At 38.3% G+C, this 14,723-nt stretch overlaps 1 protein-coding gene across 26 annotated transcripts in view; it reads left to right on the top strand.

Moving 5' to 3' along the window:
- Nucleotides 1-14,723, top strand: part of SOX6 (SRY-box transcription factor 6) — a 546,353-nt gene that overhangs the window by 431,271 nt on the left and 100,359 nt on the right. The window lies entirely within an intron of this gene.

Raw genomic sequence — 14,723 nt, 5'->3', positions numbered from 1 at the left:
CATATTAAAGGTTTACCTTTTCATTATTTAAATATTGCAGCTAATGCCTCTTGTAATTGTTATCAACCAAAATTATAGTAGTGTTAGTTTAGTAGTGGCAAACATTGCAGTTTAGTTAGAAGAAAAATAGACTCACTTAATGCCAGATTGTTTGGATTACAGAATATTTTTAAAAATTAGGGGAAAAAATAGCCTTAATGGTTACAGATTTTTTAAAGAATCCCGATAAATGAAATGAGAAATTTGCTCTATTATCATTTTAGAATTGGATAGAATCTAAAAATAAGAGAAGTAGCATATGAAAAGTATCATTTTTCAGTTTTAAAAATGTTTCCAAAATCCATATTGTAAGGACAAATATATATCAGTTTAAAGAATTATAGGAATATCAAAAAAAATTGATACAGTTGTTTAAACATTTTAATGTAGCCCTTGAAACCAGCTGGAGAAAAGTACGTTTGAATTTAAGATTACAGATAAGAGAAACTAAGAAAAAACAGTTTACAGGCTTCTTATCACAAGTCACTTGTGTTTCTGATGGGATTAGGTATGGTTATTGAGTGGACTAGGAAAAAACAACTGAAGTCTCCATCTGTTTATGTACAGGAAATCCCTAGCTAATTTGTATTATTGATTTACCACTTTCCATTAAAAATGGCTGAGGACAGAAACAAATAATCAAATGGGTATCCTGCTTGTTTGTTTTAGGTCTATTTCAAATGATATTTTCTTGTTAAGGTCTTTCCCTACCTTCTAAAGACTTTCTTTCTGAGAAAGTTCCTTTGAAAGAAGACTGAGGTTTTATAGCAGCTAAGGGAATGATATGTTTTCCTGGAATTCCTTCTGTAAAGGAATGGCTGTTGTCTACTGGGTTGTCATATTCTTTTGTGATTAAGAGTAATCTTAAAAATAATATTTTACTACTAATATAAATTATACATAATACATTAACCTTGTTCCTTTTCAGAGCATAGGACTTTTGTAAGATTTAAACATTTTCTAAGAAAAGCTGTATTTCAATCTTACAGCTTTTATTTTATTTACTTTATTTATTTATTTACTTACTTACTTACTTACTTACTTACTTACTTACTTACTTACTTACTTACTTACTTATTAGATTTGTATGCCGCCCCTCTCCGAGGACTCCGAGAGGCTCACTACAAAAACAATACAAATCCAATATTAAATGATTTAAAACCCTCAATATAAAAACAAACATAAGAAATATATTGCAATACGCTCTACATGGGGCTACCCTCAAAAAGTGTTTGGAGACTCCAAATTTCAGAATGCAGCTGTGTGGGTTGTGATGGGTGTACCTCGGTACACCCATATAACACCTATATTCTGCGAGCTGCACTGGCTCCCTATTAGTCTCCAGGCACAATTCAAAGCATTGGTTATTACCTATATAGCCCTATATGGCTCAGGGCCAGATTATTTATGGGACCGTGTCTTGCCACATACCTCCCAGAGACCAATTAGAGCACACAGAGTTGGCCTCATCCAGGTCCCATCAGCTAAACAATGCAGGTTGGCGGGTCCGCGGGGGAGGGCCTTCTCTGTTGCTGCCCCGACTTTATGGAATCAACTCACCCCGAGGTCCGTATGGCCCCCACTCTGCTGGCTTTTTGTAAGGCCACAAAGACCTGGCTATGCCGGCAGGCCTGAGGACCCTAAATCAACCACTAGCTTGTCCATATATATGAATTTGGTATGAATGACATACATGTGTCGTTGAATTGTTTTTTAAGTTTTAATTAGGATTTTAGATATTGCTCATTTTTTTCCTTGACTTCTTTTTATTGTTATTGTAATTTTATATTGTTGTGAGCTGCCCTGAGTCCTTCGGGATTGGGCGGCATAGAAGTCAAATTAAATAAATAAATAAATAAACCCCAATGTCTTAGTTTGATTAGAGAATCCTTGCTCTTGAGTTGTAAGAACAATCCATTTTTATGCGTCAAAGCTTTTTAACTTCTAACACAACTTGTTCTTAAAATGATTCTTAATCCTGAGCTATTTCTGTGAGATACACTGTGAAGGTTTGGGAAACTGGAACTGATGATCACATCTTATTTTCTTCTTTTGAAAGACTCCCCTCCCCTCAATAGAAATAGCATAACACGTATTGTATTGTGACACTATTGTATATCTAAGAAGAATTGAAGCAACACACACAAGCCCGAACACAGTTATTCTTTCTGAAGAATTTGCTGAGATTGCTGGTTGAACTCTTCCTAACAGCTATAGCTCTTTCAAAACTATGGTATATAGATTTCAGTGCTCCAAAAAGTATTACTAACCTATAACATCTCCTAGCATACCTAACAATGTCTTTTAGCATAGTAGATAACTTGGTGTTTTCCATATATTGTGTTTTATATCTCCTAATAATTTCAATATATCCAATGGCAAGGCATTGGGAACTGTAATCTAAATATCTGGAAACTTTAAGCTTTTTCAGAGACTAAACTTAAGCAGTCTTTTGCCATGTATCCTAAAAAAGAGAAATGTATGGTCCACTGAATAATGCAGAAAACTATTATCTGTGAGCAAATTGTAATTCAATAGTTCATTAGCTGAGTTGTCCAGAATATTGCATGATCTAGATCAGTGATGGTGAACTTTTTTTTCCTCGGGTGCTAAAAGAGAATGCCTGTGCGCTATGGTGAAATTTATATTGACTGCCTATAATTCAATGCCTGAGAAGCTTTCCCCAACCCCTGGAGCCCGTTTCAATGCTGGAAATGGCCTTTTTCCCAACTTCATTTGGGCCAAATAGGCTCATGTTTCACCCTCCCCAGGCTGCAAGGTCTTCCGTGGAGCCGTGGGAGGGCAAAAACGTCCGCTCCGCCCCACAGAGGCTCTCTTGAAGCCAAAAACGCCTTCCAAGAGCCTCTGTGAGTACCAGAAATCAGCTGGCTGGCACACGCATGCACTTTGGAGCTAGGCTAGGGCAACGGCTTGCATGCCAGCAGATATGGCTCCATGTGCCATCTGTTGCACCCGTGGCATAGGTTCACCATCACTGATCTAGATCAATGATGGTCAACCTTTTTTGCTTTGCATGCCAAAAGGGGGGGGGGGGGAATGTGGGGAGGTCACATGAATACATCCACACACCTATAATTCCATGTGCTACCTTGCACATTCACACTTGACCCCCCATGCTCCCTGCACACAATGCCATGCCTGTTTTCCACACTCCCCAGGCTACACAACATTTCTAGGAACCTGGAGAGAACAAAAACAGCATCCCCCCCCCAGAGGCAGAAAACAGGCTGTTTCCCAACTCCCAGTGGGCCCAGGAGGCCCGAAAATCAGCCAGCCAGTGCATGTATGCACGCCAGACCTGAGCTTGCATGCCCACCAATATAGCTCCATGTGCCACTTGTGGCACACATGCTATAGGTTTGCCATCACGTATCTAGATCACGTCCTGGATGACAGCATACTGAATTCTACTGTGTCCAATTCCAGATCAAAATAGGCACAACGAGCTATTGCCTAATCTGTAAGCCATTCAAAGTAGCAGAAGAGTTACTCTTCTTAAAAGCCCTTGTCCACTTTGCTTCAACAGCAACAGCCTGTGAAGAAAATTAGTTTGTGATGTATCCATTTTAAATACAAGGAATTAAAGACTGAAGAGCATACAGAAATGTATACGAGTCTAATGTACCTGCCTTTCTCATAATGATCTTTTTCATCATTTTATTACTCTTTCAAGACCATGACTCCAAAAGTGCAGACATTAAATCCTTAAAAGGAAAGGGGTTTGGGGAAAGAAAGAATAAGCATTAAATTTGAATTAATAATAAGTGGATCAGATTCTAATTACCCCATGATTACTTTCAGTATTGAGGAATCACATCTGGGCTCACGCTGACAAACTGTCTCTTCCTCCCATCAGTGTTTGAATTAACTAATTAATATAGATCAGTGTTTCCCAACCTTGGCAACTTGAAGATATCTGGACTTCAACTCCCAGAATTCCCCAGCCAGCATTCGCTGGCTGGGGAATTCTGGGAGTTGAAGTCCAGAAATCTTCAAGTTGCCAAGGTTGGGAAACACTGATCTATATTAATATACAATGAGAAGGTTCAGTTATATGACCCAGTGCAATAATCTTTTCCACTAGACTTAGAAAAACCAAGTATATCAATGTTTCCCTCTTTCTATCTCTCAAAGCAAAGAAAAAAGAAAAAGGGGGGAAAAGCAGTGATGTAGGTGTGTATACATGTATATAAAAGGAGGGGGGAGAGGGAGGAAGGAGACAAGAAAGAAACGAGGCAATTATGTTAACTGGATTTGTCCTAAACAAAATGTTCTTTAGAAGTGTGCATGGAGGGTGAAAGAGTAAAACTAACCTACAACTTCCCCTTTATCCCTGATGCCTTCCTGAGCAATTTGTCCTTCAAAGTTTATCACGTATAACATTAATGAGCCTTGGCAACTCTTAGCCCTGGTTGCAGCTGTACGCTGAAAGTTTTCATCATCAATGAAATTAAACAACACCCGCCACAAAAGCCTGTCCAGCCGGCTTCTTTATCCTCCCGCTCTTCTCTGCTCTTCGCTTTGCACAACCTAACGACCTTTTGTTATACCACAGGGTGCAGATCCAAAGTATTGCTGAAGCATTGCAGCGCCTGCCTCAGGGGTACAATATTAGCAGTATGAAGGCCAAAGAATGCTATTTTTAGTTGAACAGTTCGGCAGATGGAGGCAGGAATACGCATATAACTGAAGGTTGAGGGTTTGAACCATTAATTTTGATAATGTATTTAACCCTGGGAACAATCAGAAACTGTAACTCTAAGGTTACAATGCTTTTGACCTTTACAGAACAGAGGGCACTCGGCACAGTAAACAATATATTACATTTCTACTTATTCTAATTCTCTCACACATATAAATTTCAGGACAGGGCTGACATTTGCTTTCCTCAGCTATTTTCGTGCAAGGCCCTTAAAGTAAGTAGGGAAGAATGTGCAGGAGAGAGGCCGCTGTAATGTGACAGTCATGTAAATATGGCCTTTAAATAGCTAAGGCATTAAATGTAGCCTTTTATGAAGAAATATTATTCTCAAGAACCAGCATCTCATTTGTTCCTCTCTCTCCCCCACCCCGTGGAAAAGTTGGTATATGAGCCGTGTCTCTGCAGGCATTTCCTGTATATTGCTGCGAGCTTAAAGCGAATTTTATTGGGGTTAATTCTATGCAATAGGCTATCCTAGAAAAAAGGCAATTGGGTTTGGCTCCAGCCTTTTATTGTGCAAATGGGTCATACCTGCTTGTGGCTTTGTGAAATGGGGGAACACTCCACCACAGCAAATAAAGCAGTTAGATATCACACAGCTTAAGTATTCCTAATTAAAGTATCTCCATGTGTCAGCATATTGGTAATGTTTTATTTTAATCCATTTATTTTGTTTATGAAACACTGACATATGTTTAGATTGTGAAATATATGAGCCTTAAAAATCACTTTATTGAAGAAAATTAATTCCTACAATGCTGTCTGGGTAATGTGTTCACTCACCCAGTCAGTCACTGGCGGGCCTGCCACTCTTAATGTTGCTTAGACACACTTTAACAGTTTTATCTGACATAACATTTCTCTGATGCAGCCAGCAATAATAATTTCCCCCGCACAAATGCTAAACAGGGGTTTTCCTTTATTTTTATTTGCAATCCAGTAAAGAATTGGGGTTTAGGGAGAAAGCGGGGAAAAGGAGATGGGAAGACTGCGTAAAAGATTCTCAAGTAAGACCAATCAAAATTAAAACTGGCTTCCTACCTTTTCAAAGTTTGACACTGCAATTTGTTTTTCAGCAGGTAGATTTTCAGGTCAATGCTGTGAGTGACTGACTGTCAGTGGGAATTCCACCAAGACAAGTAATTTCGCTTAGAGTATTAGTGACAGATTGCTCACTTCTTCGTATCACTAGAGAAAATAAACTTAATATTGTTACAGGCACAGTTTCTGTCTTCATTAGCCTTACAGAAACATTCTGCCTTGTATGCTCTTTCTCTCTCTTAACCCTTCCCCCATGATGAGCCTATTTTTCTATTATTTTAAACCAAATACTCCTGCTTATCATATCTCTGTTAAAGTGAATACTTTTGCCAAGATTACCACTGTGAAAGACAGTCTGCTTGAATAAGCCTTTCCAAGTCAAATACAATTTCAAGTAGATTTGTTCCAGAAATGTACAGTGTAGTTCAGAGAGAATTTGCAGAATATTTCATTTTTGAATGATAATCTCTTTGGATTCAGTCTGGTGAAAGTGACTTAGCGGTGAGTCACTTAAGTTTCATTTGGCTTCAGTGGGTCTATCTTAGAAACATAAAAGTCTGACGGCAGAAAAAAGACCTCATGGTCCATCTAGTCTGCCCTTATACTATTTTCTGTATTCTATCTTAGGATGGATATATGTTTATCCCAGGCATGTTTAAATTCAGTTACTGTGGATTTATCTACCACGTCTGCTGGACATTTGTTCCAAGGATCTACTACTCTTTCAGCAAAATAATATTTTCTCATGTTGCCTTTGATCTTTCCCCAACTAACTTCAGATTGTGTCCCCTTACACAATCTTAAATGATGTCCATCTTGACATCAGCAAGAGTTAGAGGTGGGACTAGTTATTCAAGGCAACCAGCACAGTGGTTTTTTAACCAAATGTAACTTGGGGAGCTTTCTTGCCTCTATACTTTGTACACTCAACTGCAGTGGAGAGTATGAGAATCAAGATAGAAGCTAACTATGAGCAGGAGAAGATGGAGAAATGAGTTGTAATAAGAAGCTGGAATGAGCTTCAGTTAAGTCCTGAATATGTTTGTCCTTCCTTCCTTCTTATCTAATTTATATAGCTACACCAAGAGAGACATGCTGAGTTTCTTCTAAGTAATTGCCTTTATTGTTCCTCATCTACTTACGGATGGGCCACTGTCCGGACCGAGGGGGGGGGGCACGCAGTGGGGTAGTAAAAATGGAGCTCCACCCTAGAGCACCCAATTTGCACAAAAGATGTTGAAAGAAAATGCAGGGCATCCTGCATAAGCCACGCCCACAGTGTGGTAGTAAAATTTTTGGGAGCCCTTCACTGCCTATAGACAAATATTTTCAAATTAAAGCAAACTAATTGCATACTTAAAAATATACTCCGAGAAGTCCCAAGGACGAGCTCTCTTGACTCTTTTCCTTCTGACCAAGCTGAACTTTGTTCTCTCTGTCTGGCTCCTCTGGAATGCAGCTCATCTATTCTGTGAATCAGGATTACATTCCATCACATTCACAAACAAGTGACTCTGGGCGGCTTACAGAAAAACTGGAACAATTAGCTGGAAAAAAGATTGAATTTAATTTATAGAATTTAATTTCATTTCCATTAATGCAACCTTCCCAACTCAAAATATGGTTTAAATTCGGCTCGGTGTCCAAACAAGCCATTTCCAAATAACAGTTTAGCAAATTTATTTGACCAGAGTTAATTTTAAATCATTATCTTTCATTCGCAGACTCAAGTCCATTTTCATAGAGAATTAGTTAAAATATGTTAATGTGTAGCTTGGATTTATTCAGGCTCATCCCTGATGTGATAAACAATAATGGATATGTGTGAAACTTACCTTTCTGCTCTATTAGTGCTTTAAGTCATCATAATTAAGATTTTCTGACCGCATGGTTTCATACCAATCTATGGGGCCTGAAGGGATACAGTAGATTAAGTAACCCACATGGCTATTTTCCTGCAATAAATATGAGTACCTTGTGTGGAAAATTACTTACTATTTTAGGGACTCTATTTCCATGTTCCCACATGAGCAATTATTCTTCAAGTGGAAATCATGAATGTTCTGTCTAGAAGTGATCTGGACAATAGTAGAATTGTGAGTGGCTATATATAATTCTAGACCCTAGACTGGGCCTTTGCCAGCTCAAGATTACTGGATAGCATTATTGGACTTCAAATGTACTTATTCCCAAAACAAAATGAAGATTTAATAATGAACTGAAGTTAGAAATAAAAAGAATGATGATAATGAGAATGAGAATGATAATGCAATAATAGAAGCTTACAATTTTAATATTTATATTATGAGAATGCTGCAGACTCTCAATTTCCCCCTATGTCAAAAGTGGGCTATATTAGCTTAGTAGAGCAAACCTCTTTCAAACCCAAAGACATTGACAATGTATAACCTATGCAAACTCCTTTTGAAATGTTTGAGAAAATTGTAAGATAATTAATCTTGATCTTAGCTTTGAATCTAACAGTTGGAATTTGGGTGTTTCTATATTACAAAATACAGCAGTAAACAAATTGCCTTCTGTTATTAACTTTTCATTAATGAAAAATCAATAGGGTATGATATAACAATGATGTTTTGAAAATGTAGCAGAAAAAGATTGCATCCCTATTATGCCTAGGCTCTGATATAGCTTATGAAATAATTGTAACATTAATGACTATCTTGAGTAGAGTAGTCCATGATGTCTCACTGAAGGAACTAGCATTGTGTGAGTGTCAAGGCATTTATAAAATTAAGAAAGGGTGAAGTGACTCTTTACTATGTAAAGCATGTACAAGGACACACTAGTCCTTGTCCAGTCCAGTGAGTTTTAAAACCTCTGAACCTATTATTTTACTGAAAGAGTAGTAGATCCTTGGAACAAACTTCCAGCAGACGTGGTTGGTAAATCCACAGTAACCGAATTTAAACATGCCTGGGATAAACATACAGTATATCCATTGTAAGATAAAATACAGGAAATAGTATAAGGGCAGACTAGATGGACCATGAGGTCTTTTTCTGCCATCAGTCTTCTATGTTTCTATGTTTCTATGTTTCTATGAAAGTCTTTGCTTGTAGCATTCCTCCTGCTAGTGAATGTCCAGATTAACTCCCTGAGGAATTGCCTTCACAGCGTTCTTTTACATTTCTGTGCCAGATGCCTTACAGACTTTGTGAACTTTTTTGCTTGTGAAGTTTCAAAAATAGCATACCTAAAAGAGCATTAAAAATTGTTTTCTGCCGTATATGAAGCAGAATGTTTAACTCTGTTCGTATACAGGAACACTTATTAAGATCAGAATGTGGTTATTTGAGCCTGAGTCATTGAAGCCTGCGTCAAAAGAATAGTTTCCACATTTTAAAGATATTAGCGAAGGAAACATTTAGAGCTTGCATTGGCTTTCTCTTCCTTTTGTTTTCAGCTGTTATCCTCACATGCTATATTAGAGCTGTTCCCACAGATCGCTTTAAGATAAATTTGTTGTCATTATTGCAGAGGGTTCTAAAAGGATTGGTGTGCATATAAAACCTATAAAACCTGCTTATAATCATAAAATTGAAGCCATCAACTAAATATATAAACCCCAAGTAAGTAAATAAATGCCATGAAAATTTAAACTCCACATTGATACTTAAAAGAAATCTGGAACTGTCAAAAACAGTTCAAGGGGGGGGGGAGTGGGGTAATTAAGGGCAGTATTGTATAAATTATTTGTATAGAAAGTTTAGAATTTAGGTTCAATGAGGACATAATGAAGATTACAGGCTGAAATGATATAAAATATTTGTACAAAACATTTAAAAGTTAAGCACAAAGACTATATAACTATGATTATGTTCTGAAATGATATATGATTATATAATATGTAAAACAACTTATACTTGCTCTTTATTTTTTTAATCTTTGTATTATAATAAAAATTATTTTATTTTTTTTAAAAAAAGAAAATGTAAACTCCAAGTCACAAATTCTGTAAACAAGGAAAATCTAGGCTGTATAGAATGACTGCAGGGGAAAAAAATATCCACCTCAATAAGCCAAGGAAAAGGAAGAGTTTAATTATAAGATGAGAGCATCAGCATAAATGTAATAACGGGATGACTGGTTTATAAATGAAAGAGTCAGAAGGTCTTGGTTCATTGAGATATCTCGGTGGCACATGCAGATTGATGAAACTGGTGTCAAAACAACTATTCCCAATTCATTTGGGTATTTTTTTCCCCCGATTTGACGTTCTGCCTCAAATTTGTATTTGAGGCAGAACCTTCTTCTGTGTAAGCCTGCCAATATTAAGATGAGTAAAGAAAGTTTTATTAGGGTAAGACAGAGATGCTCTTGTCCAGTCAAAAGATTCGTGTTGGCAGCTGTGGTGTGCTTAATTCAGTTTTGAATTTGGATGCCCAGGTTTTGGCAATGGCTGTTTGCATAGCTCAGGCAATATGCCAATTTTATCTGTTCCTGGAGATAGTACATTTACATATTATATTTGGCCCTGGTGATACATAGCTTAGCTGCATTCCATTGGGTTACTGTAATGCACTTTGCACAGGACTATTTTTTTAAGTGTTTGGAAATTTCAGCTGATCCAGAAGGCCGTAGCCAGACAGACAGAAAGAACATGTGACTGAGTCCCTTGTTGAAACAACCTCAGTGGCTACCAGTCTATTTCTAGACACAATTAAAAATTCTGGTTATGATTTATAAAGCCCTGTTCAACTTGGGAACAAAGTATTTGAAAAAAAAAAAATCCCATGTGAATCTGCCCAGGTTTTAAGTTCCTCTGCCACACAACCATTGGATACATATTTGATAGTAACTTGAAAGGAGGCCTTTTCAGTAACTTTTCCAAGATTGAAAATCCTTGCCAAGAGAAATCAGATTAGCTTGGCTGTCTTTCTGCTGGCAAGGATGTGTTTATTCAGTCAGGCTTTGGGAGTTGTAGCTAATTAGTCACTAAAGTGTTTATATTTGAGTCTTTCTTTGTTATATTATAATATTTTTATTATGCCTTTGTTATTTTAATCTCCCCCCCCCCTCTTATCTATCCAGAGTGATACTTTTGGTGGAAGGATGCAAGTAAGCTAGCTCATTGAAGAAATAAAAAATAAGAGTAACTTAATACATGAATAGCATTATGTAAATGATGATCATAGTAAAAATGGAAAAAATGTGGATGCCAGCATTCGAATAAACATCCCCAACAAAAAAAGACTCCAAATCTAGAAGTTCCTTAAAGTTCCAATTTATTAGAAATGCCATGTTGGCAACATCTTGGAAAACCCAAATTTGAAAGCTTCTAGGTTTTCCTCTCCTAAACAAAAGGTCAAGTCCAAGCCCAGCACCCACACGTCCATCACACAACCAATCAGGTATCATTCAAAACCCCATCACTTCATCTCAGCTGCCGGGTACAATGGCCTTGCCTTTCTGGAAAGAATGTTATTTAGATAACTATAGCGGTAGCATTTAGACTTATATACTGCTTCGTAGTGCTATTACAGCCCTTTCTAAGTGGTTTACAGAATCAGCATATTGCCCCCAACAATCTGGGTCCTCATTTTACCCACCTGGGAAGGATGGAAGGCTGAATCAACCTTGAGCTAGTGGTGAGATTTGAACTGCTGAACTACAGCTAGTAGTTAGCTGAAGTACCCTGCAGTGCTGCACTCTAACCACTGCATCACCCCAGCTCTTACATATCACCTAATCCATATAAAACCCCTCTCATTTTCCCACAGTAGAAAATGTGGCTGACCTGAATACAAAAAAGGTAAAAGATGGCTTCCAGGCCTGACAAAGGTTTTAAGTTTTTAAAAAAAGCATACTGATGTTGACAGATTAAAGAATGCCAGTGCAAGTTCCATGTTCTCATTGATATTTAGCTACCTATTCATTTGATGGATAAAAAAAATGGATCACGAGTTACTTTGAAAATCAAAGGCAATAAATATAATTTGATTTTATGATTTTAAAGAATTATGTTTGCTTTTCCTCTTTCAATTTACTTACATTGAAGTAAGGTCTATTGTATATAAAAAGGGTAGGATTAAGACTACACTGTGCATTTTCTTTGGGTAAATTCGCTGAATGATTTCTAGGTTGGAATTATTTTAAAGTTGAAGTTGTGGACCATGTTTGATTGCCTAGTTTTAGAAACAATGCTAGCACACTTTCCCTTGGTACTTTATTTTTCTCTGCCACACAAATGCTACACTTTACATATAATAAGTTTACCTATCAAGTGACACTGCAACCTCAGTGGGGAAAACCTTTTTCTAATGATATGTTAATTGAATGGGATGCTAGAATGGCTCTTTTCCCCAGAAGTGCCCCAGCTGAGTGATAAAACTTCTCCTGATCAGTAGAGCCAGCAGATTTTTATAATATCCCTATCTGGTGGCTTCAGTTCCTGCTAGTGAAAAATACCACAGCAGTTGCAAGCTATCTTACAAATTAGAGCAAATAGCTATAGAAATAACTATAGATATGGATAAATATATTATGAATACCAAAATTCTGACTCTGCTGCTGTCAGATTTTATATAACATTTTCATCAACGACTTGGACGAGGGAATAGAAGGGCAACTGATCAAATTCGCAGACGACACCAAGCTGGCGGGGGTAGCCAGTACCCTAGAAGACAGGCTATAATTACAGAAAGACCTAGACAGACTAACACAGTGGGTCCATACCAACAAAATGATGTTTAACATCGACAAGAGCAAAGTCCTTCACCTAGGCAGAAGAAACCCTGGACACACATACAACCTGGGAGAAACCCCTCTTAGCAGTAGCGACTGCGAAAGAGACCTTGGAGTCTTGGTGGATAATGAACTAAACATGAGCCAACAATGTGCAGCAGCAGCTAAAAAAGCCAACACAATCCTAAGCTGCATTAACAGGGGAATACACTCCAAGACCAGGGAAGTCTTAATACCACTATATTACACCCTGGTCCGACGACACCTGGAGTACTGTATTCGGTTCTGGTCACCACACTTCAAAATTGAAACTCTGGAGAAGGTGCAAAAAAAGAGCAACCAAGATGATTAAGGGACTGGAAACCAAGACTTACGAAGAGAGACTGAGGGAACTGGGCATGGATAGCCTAGAAAAAAGGAGAGCCAGAGCGGACAAGATAGCAGACTACAAGTATACGAGGGGATGTCACAGAGAGGAGGGGATCACTTTATTCTCCAGGGCACCAGAAGGCCGGATGAGGAACAACGGCTGGAAGCTGACCAAGGAGAGATTCAAAATGGAGATACAGAGGAACTTCCTGACGGTCAGAGCGATCAACCAATGGAACAACCTACCAGTAGACGTTGTGAACTCCAACACTCTGGACATTTTTAAGAGAAGATTGAACTGCCACTTGACTGGTGTGCTATAGGGTTCCTGCTTGGGCAGGGGGTTGGACTTGATGGCCTTCATGGTCCCTTTCAACTCTAACAATAAATAAAATAAATAAATAAATAAATAAATAAAATCAATGTACACAATTCTAAAAATTAAAGGGAACACTTAAACAACACAATATAACTCCAATTAAATCAAACTTCTGTGAAATCAAACTGCCCACTTAGGAAGAAACACTGATTGACAATCAATTTCACATGCTGTTGTGCACATTCAACTTTGTACAGAACAAAGTATTCAATGAGAATATTTCATTCATTCAGATCTAGGATATGTTATTTATTTTTTTGAGCAGTACATTTCCCTCTGTATTTGCAACTGAACTGATAGGTTATCTAATTTCATTTTCTCAATTTATATTAGCAAGATGCTTAGTGTTCCAGAAAAAGCAAAAATAAAAAGTCTATAGAGTTTCTCAGACATCCAGGTCATGGTTGTCCCAAAGATGCTTTTCAAAAGGCAATTGGACTTCCTTGTTTTTTTCCTTGAAAACATTTTTCTTCTCATCTAAGAGACCTCTTCAGTTTTTCTTACTCCACTATTATTGTGGCCAACTATACGCCCAACTCTAACCCCCAAGACTTTGTCCGGGCTTGACTTGAAATATGAATTTGATCTAAGTGGAAATTTAGGAAATCTAACCTGCAGTAAAGTGATAGAAAGTACAGGTTCAGGACTTGCGAGGGTAATCTGTTCCCCTGAAGAGTTGCTACATAAAAAGTGGAAATTGAGGGATGAAATTGGGGAGACAAAGACCAGGAAAAAACCCTCTGTAAGGAGAAAGCAGTATGAATAAGACGTAGTATATCAGTTAGGTAAAGAAAATGGAAATGAAAAATCTAATTTGTGAATTTTTGACCATCTGTCCGTCCATTACCCTGGGGGGAGTATAATTGACCCCTCAGAGAGGGTCCGCAACTTGGGCGTCCTCCTCGATCCACAGCTCACATTAGAGAAACATCTTTCAGCTGTGGCGAGGTGGGCATTCGCCCAGGTTCGCCTGGTGCACCAGTTGCGGCCCTATTTGGATTGGGAGTCACTGCTCACAGTCACCCATGCCCTCATCACCTCGAGGCTCGACTACTGTAACATTGTCTACATGGGGCTACCTTTGAAAAGTGTTCGGAAACTTCAGATCATGCAGAATGTAGTTGTGAGAGCAATCATGGGCTTTTCCAAATATGCCCATGTTACACCAACACTCCACAGTCTGCATTGGTTGCCGATCAGTTTCCGGTCACAATTCAAAGTGTTGGTTATGACCTATAAAGCCCTTCATGGCACCAGACCAGAATATCTCTGAGACCGCCTGCTGCCGCACGAATCCCAGCGACCAGTTAGGTCCCACAGAGTGGGTCTTCTCTGGGTCCCATCAACCAATGTCGCTTGGCGGGACCCCGAGGAAAAGCCTTCTTTGTGGCGACCCCGGCCCTCTGGAACCAACTCCCCCCAGAGATTAGAATTGCCCCCACCCTCCTTGCCTTTCGAAAGCTGCTT

The sequence above is a fragment of the Erythrolamprus reginae genome, chromosome 1 (genome assembly GCF_031021105.1).
Source record: "Erythrolamprus reginae isolate rEryReg1 chromosome 1, rEryReg1.hap1, whole genome shotgun sequence".
Taxonomy (NCBI): domain Eukaryota; kingdom Metazoa; phylum Chordata; class Lepidosauria; order Squamata; family Dipsadidae; genus Erythrolamprus; species Erythrolamprus reginae.
This window is presented reverse-complemented; position numbering and strand designations above follow the sequence as displayed.